Below are 14,770 nucleotides of genomic sequence, written 5' to 3'. Positions count from 1 at the left end.
CACACATCAATATAACACACAACATGCCATAAATAAATCTTACAGAAAGAGGTTAGTGCGTCCTAGTGTTTGCCAACTAGCGATGACGAGTAAATTATAGAAGAGAGCAATCATAGAAGAATACCATGACTCACTACATTCACTTATTTGTGTTGAAAACTTTTCAATTTTACTATATTTTAATTTATATCATTTACAAATGTTTATAATTACATGATTCTCATTTTTATCCCATTAAAATAATTTTAATAAAATTTATAAATCATTTTTAAGATCTACAATATGAGAAGAATTCCTAGAAGTCTTCTCCCGTAAGACTTAAAAAATCTCCGGAAGACTTACATGGGTTATATTAGTAAAAGCCATTTTGTTTTTTGTTTGGTCATAAAAAGCTTCTTGTAATTTCATTAGTATTTTGAATTAGTTTTACAATTGATTCAAGTTGGGATATACGTTTGTGTGGGTCATATTTGGTAAATTTCCTTCTTCTTTTTTCAAAAATTAATATATAATATATTTAGATTCCCTTAATCTAAATATTTCTTATAATGTAGACCCCATATTAAATAAGTTGATGGATCTGCCCCTGAGAAGCTATCCAAATCAAATCCAGACACTTATCCAACTTGTCAATTCCATTATCTTTTTGACAAAACCGAGCTAAGCTTGTGCCGTGTTCACCATTGTTATCAAACCGCGGAAATATTAACCTCCACATGGTACGTTCTATTCCATCAAATTTTTTCTGCTTTATCTTTTTTATACTAGATTAAGACACTTGTCTTACAAAGAATGAATATTATATATAAATTAATAAATTGAACAATTAAAAAGTCAATAACTATTACATAAATAATCAAATTAATGCAAATATATAAATAAATTTTATTAATCCAAACAATATTTTTTTCTATTTGATATGGTATATGATTAAATTTAAATTATATTAACATATATATAATATAATTTTAATATTAATATCTATTAAATAATACTTTCAACTCATATGTTTTTTGATCATTTGTATCTTTTATAGAAAAATATTTAAATCACTGATAACAAAATTTTCATGGTTGGGATTAATAGTTTTAATAATTTATATTTTTTTTTAAATTAAGTTTTCAATATTTCTCAAAGCTTTTATCAAGAAAAAAAATTCAAAGTAAATTTTGAAATTAAAATATTTATGAATTTGTATATGGTATGTACTTTAATGATATATATATATATATATATCTTTTAGTTTTAATATTTATTAAATGAGACTTTTTACTTATATGATTTTGTAATCATTTGCATCTTGTCGTAACAAAAAATACTAAACCATGGATCACAAAATTTGAATGTGAGATTTTTAATAGTTATAGTAATTTATAGTCATTTTTAAAAATTCAAATTATAACATATACAGAAAATTCTAAATTTTTATTATATGGTTTACGTGTTTGTTTAATTTATTTTAATATTTTAAAATCAAAGAAATATGATATAATGTACACTATTTTTTATCAAATCTTTATTATTCAAAATCATTAATTGTTATATATACTTTAGCCACATTAGGCAATTCCATATTTTTTATTTAAGGAGATAACAAAGAACATTAATATTGAATTTATTTTACCAACGAATGACGAGGAATAATATATTCCTTAACGTTCTTAAAAAAAATCAACATTCACAAAGAATATTTTTTCTTTCTCATCCCCTCTCATTCCCTTTTTTTTTTGTAGAGAAATAAAGAACAAAAGTATTCCTTGTTAAATTTGAAAATGAACAACCATTCTTTTTTATTCCTACTATTTTATTCTTCTATATTATTTTCATATTCGTTCCTCTTGTTTTTCGAATGGTCATTAGTCGGACCCTTAGATGGACCAACTTATTTTTTTAATAATTTTAAAAATCATCATAATGATAACATGTGGCTACCAAAAAATGTTACAATGATTTTCAATTAATATATAAGGGATTAATTTATCAATAATAAGAACTTTTGTTAAATGGTTCCATAGTTACAACTTACCATAAGTCATTTTTTTATTTTTTTATTATTAATTTTGTATCTGCCTTGTCTTTTTCATAAATTGTTCCATGTTACATTGGTATTTTTATTATTAAACTAGGATAGTAATCCGCGCTTTGAAAGCGCGAAGTTGTTTTTTATGACAAATTTATTAACATTGTATGTATATTTGTTCATTAATATGTTTAGGCATAGTGTTTCGGTTTCAGATTGTATTTTTTATTTTCTTTTTGGTTCCAGTCGGCTGTGGTTTTTGGTTCGCGGTTCAAGAAATATAGGAACCGATAGATTATTTATAAATTTGGATTTTTTATTAGTTTAGTTATTTTGTTTTTTGGTTTGGTTCAAATAACAATATTAGGGACCCGGAAAATTTATGATTCAATAAGTTTGGTCTGAATGGGAATTGGAATTTTCAATCTAATTTAGGTAGCTCTTGAATTTCAACCTTGATATATAGTTATATTAAAAGGAAGATGTGTTGCACTAAAAGCCTTATGTGTAATGCCGTAATATACAGAATCTTACATTAGTGCAACATTTGAAACATTTCCTTGACATGTATCACATCGCCACAAAATGTTTAACCATTTTCCCGACTCTTCTCTATTAATTTGTGTCACCTTTCTGTTGTTTTTGCAACATCTGAAATAGTACCAAACCCAACCGATATTGTACCTGCCTTGTCTTTTTCATAAATTGTTCCATGTTACATTGGTATTTTTATTATTAAATACAATAGTATTATAATTTTATCTCTTTTTCGAGTGTTTTTATAAATCAAAGAATATTTAGACGGAAGTCCAACTAATCCTACTATATAAAAGAAGCAGTTGATCAAAAAAAAAAAAAAAAAAATAAAAAAATAAAAGAAGCTAATTTGGGAGTTTATAAAGGGTGCCACATGGGCAAAATAATCTCCACCAATCATACTGCCATGTCACTGGCGGATTGGGCTTCTAATTAAAATTGTAATAAAAGATTTGGGTTTGGTTTTGATTACAAAATTGGCTACAGCGAGTGGCTTTGAATTAAAGTTGCTTTGGTTACAAAATTGGCTATAGCGAGTGGGCTTCGAGTTAAAAGAATGGGGTTCAAATTAAAATTGCTTTGGTTTGGCTTCAGCGAGTGGGCTTCGAATTAAAAGAACAATCTCGCAGCCCAGCCCATTAATTATGTGTACCTGTTAATTATTCACTAAGAACACGTAAACAAATTGCAATGCATGCAAACAATAAGGAATACGTCCTTTACGAGTTGCCTTATAATAAAACAAATGTATGCATGAATTGGTTTTTGTCGAGTTGTTAATTATTAGATAGACTTCTAGCTATACACGTCTAAATCAAAAACGATTTCACCAAGTTTAACTGGCCCCATAGTAATATTCTTTTCACCAAGTTTAACTGGCCCCATAGTAATATTCTTCTAGCAAAAAATCTGCATGCATTCACTAAGAAGTAAATAACATATATTCTGCCATTAATACAAAAAACAAAAGATATGGAAACAAAACCATAACGTTAATCAAAATATATATTCAAGCTTTGACTCTAAGCTCACCATAACATTTATCCATCGTCTCTCCCTCTGCAGAAAATCAGTCTAAGTTATTCAACCTAATCAGTGTAAGCTATTCAAACGATTAGTCTATAGTATTGGTATTCCGTTTAAGTTATCAACATCTGCACGTAGATACAAAATCCCACGAGAAAACCTCCTAACGTCATTTGGTAAGAAATCGTTTACGATCAACCAGCTCTACCCCTTCGTCGCAAAAGCCAATTAGGTAACCTTTTTTTTGGTGGTCGATCTGAACAATCATTTTAATATTCTTCATTTTGTTTAAGGAAGTGCTGATCCCAACACCATGGTCAAATCAACATCCAGAGATCCTTCCCTTCTAGGAGGTATTTTATATTTACAAGTTCCTTTTTGAATCAAAAAATTATTAGTATTGATATATTAATTTAATACTTAAATCTAAGGTAGATTTTCCTTTCAGATAGTAGTGATTTTTTGTATTTAAAAATACAAACTATGAACCGTATTAATTTTACAACAACATATTTATATTATACATTTTTAAAATAAAACATCATTAGTATTTATTATTCAACCAATAATAAAATATAATGTATACTAAATAACTGATTTGACATAATGTTGACATTACTTCTTAAAGTTCCTTTTTATTATATTTAGACCCAATAAAATAATTAAAAATTAACACTTCCAAATACTCATGCTACGTCCTTTTGATTGCCAATAAAAAACAAACAAACAAACTATCTTCACTTCAAAAACCAATTTTTAAAAATTAAATCAAATTTTGGTCACTCCAAATACATATTCTTTAATTATATTAAATTAAATGAAAGAAATCCAATTTTTTAAAAAAACAAACAAATTATAACTGTGTTCACTTCAAAAAATTAAAAAAAATGGTCAACAAAAAATAAATCACACAGTTATCTGTGCAAATCATGCAGCCGAAGATCACAATAACCGGAGCAACAACCTCGGACCGCAACCAATAATCGTTAGGATCATTAGGATGTGGCCCATCACAAATCACAAAACAAAAATGCTTTCCTAGGAACAACTTTCATTTATCTTGACATCCAGGTTTGTCTAAAAAATACTTTGTTTTTATTCTTTCCAACTACATATGAAATGATTGCTTTAAACCACTCAACAGGAACAGAAAATGGAAGGGAGGGTGCCTATTTCTACGTCGGACAAAATGTACCAACGGTTCGAGGAAGGGAAAATTTATCACATTAGATATTTTAATCTCCTTCCCAATAACCAACGGTACAGTCTTACAGTTCAACCATACATAATCAATATCAGTGAGACAACAATAATTACACAGATTGAAAAAAACATTCCACCAATACCTTCATACATATTCCGGCCCCAACGCTACCCCCAATTGATCAACTTAGCAAGTGCAACCAATTTCCTCCCAGGTAAAAAAAAACCATTGCCGGTCTCGCAAACAAATAAATTCTCTTTTTCCTCACTATAAAAAAAATATTATCACAGATGTTGTTGGTCGAATATGCCTCATCCAAAGAAGTGATTTATATAACAAGAACACATATTCTAAGATCATCATTGGATTGCGTTTACACAGGTACTAACACTTTATTAATAATATTTATTTTAACTAATAAATATATAATACAATCATTTTTAGTAGATCGAAAATGGTACGTCTAACTATCTGGGACAACGAGGCGGCAAATTTCAGGGAGCTAAATCACATATCTACCAGAAAAAACAAATCATAATCATCACAAGTATATTTCACGATTACATGAAGGTAATAAACTAAACATAATATTACGTCAAAATAAATGCTTACAAATATTTCACTTTTACAGGGAAACTATCACTCACAACCACACCTGGATCGCGCTTTTACTTCGACACCGACATTGATATCATACAACGCTTTCAAAAGAGGAATAAACTGCTATACTAAGCTTGAAGCCATAACTCCACATGGAATGAACAACAAGACATCAAACAACACCGGTCAACTGTTTTAAAATTTAAATTACTGCTTTCTACGTCAATTAAAAAGACCCACTCATATACTCTTTTATCCTACAAAAATTATTTGCTCAACCCAATATATTATTCAAATTTACTATATGGTTCATTCTACAATACACAAAAATAACTTCCAATTTCTAGAACTTAAAAATACCAAAAAATTAAAAATTTACTTCAATTGAACATGTTATCCGCGCGTAGCGCGGACCCCGGCTCTAGTCTTCTATAAAAGTATCTACGAATAATTCGATCCTGAGTTTTCAAATAAGGTTTAAGACATGATTTCATGTCTTGCCTGACCAAGCAAATGACAATTTAGTTTCTGGCGGAATTCAAATCCATGACTGAAAAATTTAAGATTTGTCCCAAGTTCTCCTTTTACCATCATGCTATCACTGTTTGGCTTCTCTCGTGTTACACAACAAAAATTGGATCATCAGACAATTTTTAAAGGCTGTGATTTTTTTCTTAAAAAGTAATTGTTGAGAAATATATCTAAACATTAACCAAAAATCAAATAAAATAAGTTGGTAACACAAACAAAATAGAAAAGACAAATCAAATTATAAGCACATTAACCTACAAATTAGAACCACACATAAATTAAGAAGATCAAATTATAAACAAATAAAAGTACAAGTAAAAACTGATTTATGTTTGTATTGTAAATTCTTAAACTTGATTTCTACCGGACGATATACATACAACTTGGGGATGAACAAGTACGTAATGACAGCATGGAGGTGAATCGGCGAGCAACAAGTAAGGCTCGGTTCAGGTTAGTGTTGAACCAGCTTTACCCACTGTTTCTTCCGGTAGCTCAATCAGGCACTCAAAGAAAGCGCGAAATCGAATGCTCCTTAGCTCCGTTGAGACTTGGTCGTAGAAGAATTATTGTGTTACCACCAAAGAAAATACGACATCGATTTTCTGTTAGATTAGATTTTGAAGGAATTTTAAACGTGCATCTCAAAATTATATTGTCCATGTTTTTTTTTTCTCTAAAACATTGTCCATGTTAAGACAACAAAATACTGGTTAAACCTTTTGCTTTAAGTGTGGTCTTACTATTTTTTGGGAACTAATCTTTTATTTTCATATTTCAGTTTTGAAATACTCAATTTGTTATTTTGTTTTCAAATTTTAAACCTTATCGGCTGTGTTATAGGCTTATGCGCCAACCACTGAGTTGAGTTTTGACTGTTACTTTGGCTTTCATGTGCAAGATAAAATAGACAAAAATTCCAGACAATGCAAATCTATATGTTGTCACCAATTTTCGATTTTTAAAATGATAGATTCATGTTTTTTTTTTTTTTTTTTTTTTTTTTTTTGATTAACCTGGGGGTATCCCAGGCCCATGGAGAGGCCCAGACTAATCCCCAAGGGGAGGTGCAGCCCACGGATAGACCCTCTCTCCGGGTATTCAAATGGGCCCTAAAGCATGGACCCATATCCGTGTTGGGTGACCAGGATAATTGTGACTTAGTTTCGCGCAGCAGGTGGATCGAACCTGAAACATGTTGGTGTCTCAGCCCCGTCTCCTTACCACTCGACCACAATCACCCGGTCAATGATAGATTCATGTTGACATATATATTTTGTGATTAAGTTTGTTTCTCGATTGTAGATTTGATTCTTGAAGAATTTTTCTATGATGCCAGATGTTTTCTTGTTTTTGATAAGATTTGATGTATGAAAAGATTATTGATGAACGTGTTACGTGAACAAACTCAAGTTTCTCCAGTTTCTCAAGTTCTCAACCACACTCTGAAGACTTGTGGGCTCTCAACATTAAGATTCTTGTTGATATCCCCTATATATTAAAAGAGAAGCATTACAACATATTTTTGTAGCCACATGTCATCACCACAATCATTCTTACAATCCTTAGAAAAATATGTTGGTCCACATAAATATATAATAAGCTTTTTATTAAACTAACCATAAATTAATCATAAATGTTCTTCATTGTTTCCTTAAATAAAAATCACGGAATTACCTAATGTGGCTAAAGTATATATAACAATTAATGATTTTGAATAATAAAGATTTGATAAAACTTAGTATATTATCTATCATTTTTAAAAAATTTAACTTATTAAAATAAATTAAACAACCACATTAACTATATAATAAAAATTTAGATTTTTTCCTATATGTTATATTTTGAATTTTTAAAAACGAATATAAATGACTAAAGTTGTTAAAAATCTCACATTGAAATTTTTCTGATCCATGGTTTAAAATTTATGTTATAACAAGATACAAATGATTACGAAATACATAAGTAGGAAATCTCATTTAATAAATATTATATATGTATATTAATATTTTTTTAAAAATAAATTATATACCATATAAAATAAATAATTATTTTAATTTTGAATTTGCTTTGAATTTTTTTGATAAACATTTTGAACAGTTATTAACAACTTAATATTTAGATTTAAACTTTGCATTGAATGTTTATAAAATTATAAATTACTAAAACTATTAAAGATCCCACAAATGTTTTATTGTTATCATTGATTTAAAAAATTTGTTATAAATAAATACAAATGATCAAAAATAATATGAATATAAAATATTTTTTTAACAGATGTCAATATTAAAAATGTACTATATATATATATGTTAATATCATTTAAACTTAATTTTATACCATATAAAATAGAAAAAAAGTGTTTGTCTGGATTAATAAAATTTATTTAAGTATTTGTACCAATTTAATTATATACGTAATAGTTACTAAACTTTTAATTATTCAATATATATTTATTATTTCATAATATGTAAAAAAATATATAATACTTAAAAATAATTTATATATAATATTTATTCCGCGCATGGCGCGGATCTTAACCTAGTATAAATTAAAAGAGCCGATGTATGGAAATGGTGAAAAAACCCTCGCCTCTGATAAAAGTCTAAAACCATATTTTAAAGAGTTATTATTGATTTCACCCTACAGGAATAAAACTTTGGGAAAACTGATTTTTTAGAGCAAAAAAATGGTAATTATGTCCCTTTAGACTAATCTATATTTTGTGTCATATTTTCCTATAACACCCTTTAATATTTTTGAAAATAAATTTAAGAAATAATTTTACAAACAAAAAAAATTTGGAAAAATAGTAACTTTTGATAAAATACTTATATGAACTTAGTGATATTTTTTCCAGTTATAAAAAAGTTAAAATTATCAATTTCATATTATGTTCTAAATAAAGTAGAAATGACATTCTACGAAGTAGAAAACGAAATCCACTTTTTTCATTGAATCTACAATGTTTAGAATACGTGATCTACGTAAATAGGAGTATTCTAAAAAAATTTAGAATACACATTCTGCGCTTAACCTATCGTTCTAAAATCTTTAGAAATCAAAATCTACACATTAATATAAATCAAAAACACGTAGAAACCGACTTCTACAGATTTACTATAAATCTAAAACATGTAGAAATCAAAATCTAAACATTACTATAATTCTAAAAAACTGTAGAAACCGATTTCTACATATTAGTTGTATTCTACGGATAAAAAATCAGTTCCTAAAAATATGGAAACAAAATATTTGGGAATATTCACTTTTATATTTTGAAAAAAAAAATTGAATTTTTTAAAAAAAATAAAAAAACGAAAAAGGAACAAAAAAAAACGAAAAAGGAATAAAAATTATAATTTTAAGGGCATTACTGCCATTTTGAAAAAAATTAGTCTAATGGAACATAAAGTAATATAGATTAGTATAAAGGGACATAGTTACCATTTTTTTGCTCTAAAAAAACAATTTTCCCTAAAACTTTTTACAAAAATATTGTTAACACTAGAGTTTAAAATTTACCCAAGGGTTTAAGGTTTAGTGTTTAGTATTTAGAGATTTTAAGATTTAGTTTTAATGTTTACTAGATTTTGACCCGCGCTTAAGAAGCGCGGGTATTTTTTGGTGACCGTAAACTCAAATATTAACTAAATTTATATTTACTATTAGATATCTAAAATATTTAAAAGCTGTTCTATTATTATTGTTTCAGTCCGGTACAATATTTTTATTGAGTTTTTATATCCGAATCAGACTTGTGGTCGAACCATAAGATCTAGTAACTCATATATAGTGGGATAGAATATAATAAAATGAATATAGTAAAAGTATCTGAAAATCAAAAAGACCGTTATTAACCCACTGAGAAAAATATAATTTGTTTTTTGTTTTATAAATTTTTGATATATTAATATACATTTGACTTGTATAAGAAATTTCTTTTAACAAATATTGTTAAGTTTATTTATAAATATATTAATTATCAATCTACCAAAATAGTGAAGCAAGTATTATTTTTTTCCTTTTTTGATTTTCTATTAAACTATTATCATTTAAAAAAAAAATCAGTTTGTGACAGATATTTTATTATAAGAAATCCATACAATTTAAATAATGTTACATTTATATGTATTTATGTATAAAATGGTCTTCATAATTTGGGATTTTGTAAAAAATGGGCCTAAAGTTAATTTGTTTAATTTTTTTTATGTAACAAATGTTAAATTGGATTTATAATTTTCTTTTCTGAATGAGTTGTATTAGTTAAATTATCTTTCTTAAGTTAAACGCCCAAAGCCCAATTAATAATATTTATTTTGATGATAACAAAGTGAGATTAAATAGGGATAACATATAATATGTAAGGAAGACCAAAAAATAAAAAAAGGAAAAGGTCCAACAACCTTTTATAAGTAGATTTTTAAAGACTGCTTCCCTTTTAATAGTATAGACTAGATTTTGATCCGCGCTTTCAAAGCGCGGGATCATTTCCGAAACATTCCAAGTTTATTTGATATAAATTTGTATTTTAATTATATCTACACTAATGGAATATTATATTCAATGTTTTGAAACTCGACCCGACCCGCAGTAAAATTGGCAAATTCGGTGGCTCATATGTAATCCATTTTAGTTTAAAAAAAAAACTGTTATTTAAAAATTTTAAAAAACCCGTAACAACCGCTAAAACCCGAGATCTGGTTATCGGTTGAGCTGGTAGATGACCCAATATGTAATTCGGTTTGATTTATTATTATATTTAGAGTATTGTAATATATATTCATGAATGTTCAGATGAATAGTGAATATATTATAAAAAGTGATACTCCAATTTAAATACATGTCTCTTTGAGTAACCCGTAAAAAATATATTCATAAAGCTATCAACAGTAACTTGTTTCATCGTATAATTACTATAAATATTTATTTTATCATATATATATATATATATATATATATTATTTTTTCTTTTTAATAATACTCTAACTATAAAAAATATATTTTTATGTATTTGGTGAGGGTTTTGAACAATTTGTTTTTTTTTTGCATTTGGATTAATATATATTTATATATATACAAATGAATAGATATATATATATATAAGTATTTATTACATTAATAACTAAAATATAATTGATTAGTTATTTAAATTTCGAATTAACATAAATTAAATTCATTAGTTTAAAAAATAACAGATTAGTTAGTTAGTTCCTTAATTTTAGGTATGATGTATATTTAATAATTAAATTAGATATGAATAGAAATAATAGGAAATATAATTAAATATAATGGTCCAACCTAGACTATTTGTAAGTAGATAAAAATTGCTTCTGTTTTAATAGTATTGATGATTCAGTGTTAAAGATTTATCCAAAGGTTTTGAGTTTACCCAAAAGTTTAGGGTTTAAGATTTAGAATTTAGTATTTTGTTGACAGCGTTAACAATATTTTTAAAAAAACTTTTTGGTAATTATTACTATTTTTTTAAAGCATAATATGATTTGATAAAATTTTATTATTTTGTTTTTTTTTTAAATAATAAATCTTAAATAACAAAATTTTATGAGTTGGTGAATCTAAAGGTTCATTTTTAGAGACTGAAACTGAATTCAAGAATAACTTTATTTTAAAACAGGACCTGTTTCTTAAAGTTTAAAACCATATTTTGATGAACGTGTTACGTGAACTCAAGTTTCTTAACCACACTCTCAAGACTTGTGGGCTCTTAAGTCTTAACATTAAGATTCGTGTTGATATATAAATTAAATGAGCCGATGTGTGGGCCTAATTTCCAAGAAACTTAAGTAGGTTGTTGCAAAATTATTGAAACTAGAATAAGACTTGCGGTGAATTTATATGAAAATTATTTAAAAAATATTGTATGGAAAAATAAAATTTATATTCTTGATCGAATTAATATTTTTGTTCCCCTAAACAATTTTTTTAAAAAAATTTGTTAATTATATAATTTGTTTTTCTAATGAACTGATCTCATTTTCAAAAATATTTTAGGTCAAAAAATCACTTTTCGCATAAGGACCTAAAATTTAGGCTGAAGAATCTCAGGTCTACTATTTGGTTACAATGAAACAATATCAGCTCGGTTTTATATTATAATTTAGCAATTTAAAATTTAATTATGGTTATGAGAAGTTTACGTTCACGTGACAATCTTATTTATCTTCAATATTTTTTTCATTTTTGTGTCGTTTTTTTTTCATTTTGGTTATTGCTCGATATAAATATCGATTTTTGAGTTTATTTTCATTTCGTTATTTTTTTCTGGCCTGAAATTTAGAAAATGTTTAAGATTTAAAATTATTAAAGAAATGCATACTTAGGTTAAGATATACGCCTTGTGCGGAATAAATATTTTATATTTATTACTTATTTTATGTTTTCTGCATATTATGAAATAATAAAATAATAATTTTATATTAAATAACTAAGAAATCAGTTATTATTATGCAATAAATTGGCGTGCGTCTATAAATCATATGACCGCTCTTGTTTATTCGCAATCGTTTTAGGGTAAATAAATCAAAACAATCAATCTTATCTATTGTATATGATATATAATTAAATTTAAATAATATTAACATAAATTTATAGTATACTTTTAATATGGATATTATTAAATGAGGTCTTTACTCATATGATTTTATTATTATTTGCATATTTGTGTAACAAAATGTTACACCAACGATTTTTTTTTAAAAATGTGGAATGTTTAATGGTTTCAGTAATTTATAATCATTTAAAAAACAATGAAGATTTCAAAATTCAAATATTAACTTTTCAATATATGTTCAACGCAGATATCAAATTATAAGTATGTATTTTCATATAATATATAGTTTAATTTACACTATATGAATTATATATATATATATTAACATAAACACCTATTAAAATAAAATTATTTATTCATATGATTTTATAATCATTTTATCTTATTATAGAAAAAAAAATTAAACCTTGATCACAAAAGTTTATGTGAGACTTTTAACAATTTTCGTAATTTATAATCGTTTTGAAAAATTCAAAATACATATACAAAAAAATCTAAATTTTTATTATATGATTTATGTAATTGTGTAATTTATTTTAATAATAATTAGTTAAACAAAAATTATAGAAAGTATACAGATTGTTAGGAAATCTTTATTATTTAAAATCTTTAATTGCCATATATATCTTAATCACATTAGGTAATTCCGTAGATTTTATTTAAGGAAATGATATATAATCATTTCAATTTGATAATGAATGGTCCATAATGGACATACTATATACTATAACATTCTCTAGCAATTTAATTTTGGACTAACAAAATTTTCAATTGATTCTCAAGCTGTCACGTAAGCAAAATTAGCATTTCAATTATGTGACAACTCATCATGACACTTTTTAATTAGTACAAACTACAGGTTATAACTTTTTAAATGTTTCTTTATTAAATATATAAGAGACGGTGAAAAACCCTCGCCTTTGATGAAAGTCTAAGACCATATTTTAAAACCGGATGTGTTTTTGTGAGTCTTAGCCCCCCCCCCCCCCCCCCCCCCATATTTTAAAAACAGAGACTTGATATCAGATTAAGAACATGAGTACATACAAAACGAAGAGACAGAACACGAGTCATGTTTAACTTCGCAGTGAATCTCGTTGCGTAGCTTATGAACAATCATCCTTCAGTCCTTAGAATAATTTTTATTAAGCTATGCAGCAAAGATCCACTGAACTAGTCAAGACAAGTAATCAAAACAACAAGCAACTAAGCTAACAGAGGTAGAATTTTAACTTCGCAGCGGATCTTGCGGTGTAGCCAATGAACAATCACTCTTCATTCCTTTGAATGATTTTTCATCAGCTACACCGCAAAGATCCGCTGAACTAGTCAAGACAAGTAATGCAAGTAGCTAAACTACTCAACACAATACAATAAGACACAGTGAACTTGTGAAGACAAGTAATACAAGTAAATCTCTATTTCAAATAACAAGTAACTAAACATCAACCTAACAGATATTTATTATCTTATTAGAGTAGTAACAACATACAATTTACAAAACTTTCAGCTTGGTGTTGTATCTTTTATTCTTGAGCACGGAGACGTTTGGTAATAACCGGTCAAGCCGGTGTGCGATCAACACATACATCAAGTCAACACCATAACATGCTATATCGTTTTGAGCCTACACCAGATTTCACGGTCATTACCAGTCGCAGACTCAATCAAGTGAAGAAAAGGAATGCAAGTAAATCACAATTCCAATACCAAAGATATATCAGTTCACAGGACAAATAATATCAGAGTACACTAATATAACTAAACAAACTACATTAGTCTTGTCTTAACTTCGCAATTTCACAATTTCAAACCACAATTAAATATGAAGCAAACCGAGACAGAGGCAATTGAAACTAGACATCAAACAAAACTATTAAATGAAGAGTTTTATACTAAGACAGAAAGACATGTAATAAAGTTCAAACTAATAATCAAGTAATAAAAGTTCACTTCATAGACAAAACACCATACTTAGCAGTTAACAACATCAAACAACAAACGAAAAGCTGAGAACCGGGAAGAAGGGACAAATCGCTACACTACTCAAGACATGACAATAAGACACAACAGTCTAGTAGTCGAGTTAACATCAAGCAACAAACGAAAACAAGAGACACAACAGTCTATTTAGATCATCTATATAACCGATATACTAAGAGTCTTAGAGAGTCTTACATGGGAATGTCAAACATCTTACTGATCTTGCATGCATCTTACGGATCTCTTTCCTTAGGTAGCTAACAACCTGCACATGATATACCAGAGTAAATCGTTA

The sequence above is a fragment of the Brassica rapa genome, chromosome A07 (genome assembly GCF_000309985.2).
Source record: "Brassica rapa cultivar Chiifu-401-42 chromosome A07, CAAS_Brap_v3.01, whole genome shotgun sequence".
Taxonomy (NCBI): Eukaryota; Viridiplantae; Streptophyta; class Magnoliopsida; order Brassicales; family Brassicaceae; genus Brassica; species Brassica rapa.
Note: the sequence above shows the minus strand (reverse complement) of the source record.